This window comes from Henckelia pumila, chromosome 2 (genome assembly GCF_033568475.1).
Source record: "Henckelia pumila isolate YLH828 chromosome 2, ASM3356847v2, whole genome shotgun sequence".
NCBI classification, from domain to species: domain Eukaryota; kingdom Viridiplantae; phylum Streptophyta; class Magnoliopsida; order Lamiales; family Gesneriaceae; genus Henckelia; species Henckelia pumila.
This window is the reverse complement of record NC_133121.1, coordinates 111246127-111252320: the sequence shown is the minus strand read 5'-3', so window position 1 is coordinate 111252320 and position 6194 is coordinate 111246127.

Here is a 6194-nt window from a genome sequence, read left to right as displayed (position 1 = left end):
TAAGCATGCAAAACCCGCTGGCTATCTCAGTCTGTACTTACGTACCTTACTACAGGCAGTCATAGCAGTCCCACTCTAGGTTCCCAGCCTATCATCAACTCTACAATGCAAATACCCATGCATCAATAATTAAGTTCTAAAAGCCTTAACTAAGCTATTGCATACTCTTAAATATTTTAAGGAGACCATAGCTATACCTGCGTTCGTCGTCAGCCCGCTGATGACAATTGCCTCAAAACTTAGGCACATCTTCGCCTCGACGTCGGGATCGCTATGCCACTTTCGGATTCCTCATTGGATGCCTAGATCTCCCTAGATCTGAGTTAGAAGGCTTAGTAATCAAAGAGAAGAGAGGGAAAGGTGCACTTGAAAATGAAATCTCGGCCCCCTATTTATAGACGGAGTTCGGAGCCTCCGAACCCGATTCGGAACGTCCGAACACGATCGAAACCTCAGATCCCATCTTCGAAGCATCCGATCGCCCAATATTACGTCAGCCATGACATCACTTTGCTGACATCAGCAATGACACGTGCCCTAGTCCCGATCGGAACGTCCGATCTCACCGACGGAGCTTCCGATCCACTTCGGAGTCTCCGATCCTGAGTTCGGATCCTCCGATCAAGTTCGGAGCCTCCTGACTTGGTTCGGAGCTTCCGAACTCTCCGGATCCTCGGGACCTTCCTGGCTATTTTCGAGTATCCTGAATCCATTTCTGGACTCTGTTAACCCATTTGGAATTTCCTTAATCATGTTTTACTTATTCTAAACATGATTACATGATTAATATACTCATTAATCGCTAATTCTGGATACGGGTCACTACATTCTTCCCCCCTTAAAAGATTTCATCCTCGAAATGTAGGGTAAAACCTCGAGAACGTACAAGAAACCCTTGTTCGAGTGTCTGGTCGAAATATTCTCCGACACACTCAGACTCCCATCGAATTCTCTGCAAGCTTCATTAATGCTGAACCGCATTAACATTTTCCTAGCTAAAAATTACTGCGCTACTGGTCGACAATCGAACTTTCCTTGCGCTAGCGTATCGTAACATTGATACATCTTTCACTCGGACCACGATCTTCCTGACCACGAAGGATACAAACACCCACTTGATCAAGATCATCATCTCAAGTAAAATCTTAAGCTAACAAAGACCAAGTCATAACTTGACTGGCTTACGACAATCGTCGAATCACTAATCCAATTAACCATCAAATGGTTCCAAAAGTTCTCGGTGCTCAACACCTCTAGTCAGGAAAACACTAATCCCAACATTGTGCTGACACATTCTAACATGAATCTCGCTTAAGATAATCCAGTGGACTCAAGTCTATACTCCAACGTAACTGCTCACAATGTTCCCTAGACTGGTTACTCTCCCCACTCTCCCTGAAGCACAACCGGCTTCCCAAGGAATATTGGGAACTTAAACCATCATGTCTAGTACATTATGTTGTCCACGTTTCTTAGTATAACCTCAACACTGTGCCCTGATGATAACTATCATCACTTGAAATTTATGACGCTAAGTCATCTCTTATCCATTGGCCTGCGAAGTCACGCATACTTTGCAATGGAAGTCATTACGCCTCTGATGATCTACATCATCTCGATCATAGGTTATTCACCTCATGAATTTCAATCGATAGACATCCTCTGGTTAGTTAAACATACTCGCAATCACTGCACACACATTAAAACTAAGGCAAGCTCCCACCAATATGCTCGACTGGGACATTCCACAGTGCACAGACATATGGAAACGCTTCCTATTCCGTCTCGAAACTCGACAGTCATTGCACCTGGTATAACTCAACTCAGAGTCTCTGATAATACCATCAGCTCATACCAACCTCCCAAGGTTGAACATACTGATCCTGGAACTAAATCCCAACGGATTCTCAATAGTCAAATCGCTCCCTTGCCGAACGCATCAGTCTCAGCACTGAACGATCTAACTCGTCGATTCCCTAGTCAATCCTGAGAAATACTTGTGCTCGAAGTAACTTGACACCCGACGCACATCCGAATATCGTCCATTGCGAAAGCACAATATCCTTGACGAATGGTCCGCACTGATGTGGCTTGTCGACTGAAAAGAAAAAAGTTGCTTCATCGCTATCTTGCGAAATCTTCAATTCCCACAACAATCTTGTTGGCTACTAAGTCGATCTATGACTGCCTTGATCACCCCAATGATCTTAAGCACCACACGATGAAAATTTATGACACACCCTGTCGGATCTCGAGAACTAGGTCTCAGCAAATGTCACACCTCACAATCAAACAACTGATGTCCATACAAGTACACATAGATGCCCTCACTTAACCGAAATGTTCGGTCAAAAATCTTCACTATTGTTGTTCAATGGAAAACTCTCACATGAAACAACAAAATGATCCTTTCCTGACCTATTGCTATCACTAAGCAATCGATTGGATCAATATCAGCTTCCTTCTTAACAAGAATGCACTATACTGGAACTACCAACTCTCTTGCTCGTCTCCACTGTCAAGTTAGCACCTAACTTGATCATACAAGTCCACTTGCAATCGTTCCCGATTACAGCAATCCCAGAAGATTCATCTCTAGCGATCATTGAGACTAAAATAACTCAAATCTCCGATTTCTCTGAGATGGTATTCAGTACTCATCCCATAAGCATTACTCGACAAAATACTATCCCAAGTATTTCTTAATTGCTACATCCTGATCAACCCTGATTGGCTCAACCAATCGAATTCGTCAATCTACTTAAGCTTGCACTTATCAGATCAGACCACCACTGATCATCCAACCTACATGGCTTGGTCAATAACCATGACTCAACTGCCACAAAGAACTATTTCCAAACGGTGTCAGATCACGGTACATAAGTAGTTTACTTGGCACAAGTCCTGCGCCTTTTCAGCACTACTAACCGCTGCTTCGTATTCTGAACTTAATCATCCTAACTCTGACAGAGTTAGCCAATAACCACTAGTAGTCACTAGCATAGATCCCGTGCCACCTTAGCACTACTAATCGTTGTCTTGTTCGCCCAAGTCAAACATCAAGATGAACTAAGCTCATTTCCATTCCATGGAAAATCCTACGCTCAATCTCTGAAAATATCAGGCAGTACTTAGCGCAACCACTGGACTCACTATCCTTACCTCGTTCATTCAAAATGAACACCACGGCTCGTCAAGTCCAAGAAGAATAACTAAAGAATCCTAAAGATTTCCACAATCTTCGAACACTCTCCTGATCATATCCCTTGTTAAGATTGTGCAACAGTTCAAGACTAAGGTAGCTTACCTCAATAACCCACCTGGACAACCACCAAGGTTTCACGGGTATAGGCCACGCTTCCCTCCTATCTCAAATAGTCATGTACAATCCTCAACATCTGATATAATCTGTAGTAACCCGGAACCCATTTTAAGATAATAATATGTTAAACATGATTAAGGGTTGGTAATTGATCTATTTCGGAGTGTTATTGGACTTCGGAAGAGGAATTTGGGCTTTTGACTTTGGGCCAGATCGGAAGCTCCGATCCCAGTTCGGAAGCTCCGATCCTGACCACTTCGGAAGCAGATCGGATGCACGGAGATCGGACGTTCCGATCAGGAACGGAGGTTCCGATCTCCGCCAGCCAGCAATGCTCAATGACTCAACTGTGAGTTTTGACAAGTGTTGATCGGGGGTTCGATCGGAAGTTCCGATCCCGGAACGGTGGTTCCGATCCCGACGTGTCGGACATGCACAGAATGAGCTGGAATCGGAAGCTCCGATCCCGAGATCGGTGGTTCCGATCGTTGCCGAGATTTTGGCTATAAATAGGGCTCATTTGCTTTAGTTTTGAAATACGAATTCCCGCGTTTCCTTCTTCAGTTATATAGTGTGAGATATACACTTGAGGGCCCTATCGATTATAATAGAGGTTCTGGAATAACCAAGGTGTGGTTATAGTCATCCGGGACTAGCGACTCCAAAGGGCTAACTACGGACGAAGGTATGGTCCGGGAATCTATTTAAGTTTTGAGAGTACTTATTAGCTTAGTTAAGGCTTATAGAATTTATGTAGTGATACGGTGAACTTTTGAATATAGGCTTGAAACCTAGGATCCTATTATACTTGAACTAGCCTAGAGGTACGTACACATTGACTGAGATTGCCAGCGAGTATACATGTTTATATGTTGCATTTATTTGGCATTATTATATGGCATGATGTATGATTTATCGCTTTCTATACTCATATGTCATGTGCATATACACGTTGAGCCTATTTCTTGTTATACCTGATTATAGAGCCGCTCAGCTCTATACTCGATAGTCTGTCACTGAGAGTACCGCGACGGCGGGGGCATTTATGTCTGTCTACTCTGGTGTACTAGACGAGTGTGGTTGCACCCAGAGGTTGATCCGTGCGGTGGCAGCACTCATATGGCGCCGGTTCTGAGCATGACTTTTCAGATGACCCTGTACCAGTCATCATGTTGCATGCATTATATACATATGTTTACTCATGTTTATGTACTGGGCGTAGCGCTCACGTCCTAGTTGTTATCTTGGACACCCTATTCCATGGGGCAGGTCGCAGGATGGACGGAACTGGTAGTTCAAGGCAGGACTAGGGAGCAGGAGCTTTGAAAGTTTTTATACAGCACGATTTATTAGCTGTATAATGTTTACTTTTAAGAATTTCTATATGGTTGTATCACTACAGATTTAAGTCTGGATTATATTACTAAGCTGATATGTAAATTATGGATTATGTTTCCGCACGTTTTTACTCTGTTAAGTATTTTGTTGTATTAAGTTTAATGCATGCTATTAGTTGCCAGTTAGTAGGTGATTCCATGCAGGGTCACTACATTTTTGGTATCAGAGCATGCATAGATTTTGGGATTAGTACTTGGGATTTAGTTTAGTCTTGAATAATTCTTGCGCATTTGGGATTTTAATGTGCAATTCTTTTCAGGATATGGCTGACGAGAGTCACGGTAGTGTTGGCCAGGGAAGTGGTCATCATCATCGTCGCCATCATCATCATCATGATGATCAACATCGTCCTCATGAGGGTCGACGTCGCTATACTATTAATAAGTTTATGCAGGTAGGACCGAAACCCTTAGTGGGAGGCGAGAATCCTGAACAAGCTAGAAGCTGGATGTCTAAACTTGAGAGCACGTTCCGAGCTTTTGAGTGTACTGAGGAGCAGAAATTGGAAGTTCTAGAATTCCTTCTAGAGGATAGAGCACGTTTTTGGTGGGATGCCAAGGTTGCTCAGGCACGTACTGAGAGAGGACAGGTGACTTGGGGGGATTTCTGTCGGGAGTTTCAGAAATTATATTTTCCTCCGGCTGTTCGCCAAGAACGATCTATGGAGTTGCTTACTCTGAGGCAAGGATCAATGACTATTGATCAGTATCAGCAGCGATTTCTTGATCTGCTACCTTTCAGTCCTCATATCAATGAGAGTGATGCGTCGAAATATGATATCTTTCTGCAAGGCCTGAACCAAGATATCTACTCTCAGGTTGTCGTCTGTGATGACCCGGTATCTTATGAGACTTTGGTGAACCGTTGCCGTCTTGTGGAGACTAGCAACAGGCGTGCACAGTTGATGATGCCAGCACAGCCTAGTGGATCTTTTGAGCCTCGAGCTCAATCTGTTGTGCCATCTGTACCTACGTCTTCTTCTACTCCTACTACTTCATCTGGATCTCGTGGTTCACGAGGTATGTTCCGTTTTGGGAAGAAGAAGAAGAAGGAGGAGTTTTGTAGCCACTGTGGTGGGAAGCATCCTGCAGCTTCATGTCGGAGAGTTACTGGGGCATGTTATATTTTGTTGGGAAAACTGGCGGTCAGATCAATCACGATTGATACCCGGTGCAGCGGAAGTTTAAAATTTTTATCATGGAACAATTCCATGGTGTGGGTATCAACCATTCAACGATTAAATTATTGTGTGTGTAAAATTCAAATAACAATTAATTAAATTTTACCTTCAATCTCGAAGCGAGATTAATAGACACCAACAGAATTAATCTGCTCTTGTTGTCTCTCCCAGGAACCGATGAACTCCTTCAATCAGGTCCACGAATAGGGTTTAAATCCCTCTGATAGATTGCACTAGAAAATCTATCAGAAGTTTTCTGCGAAGAGATTAAACGAATCTGATTCGTTATTCCTG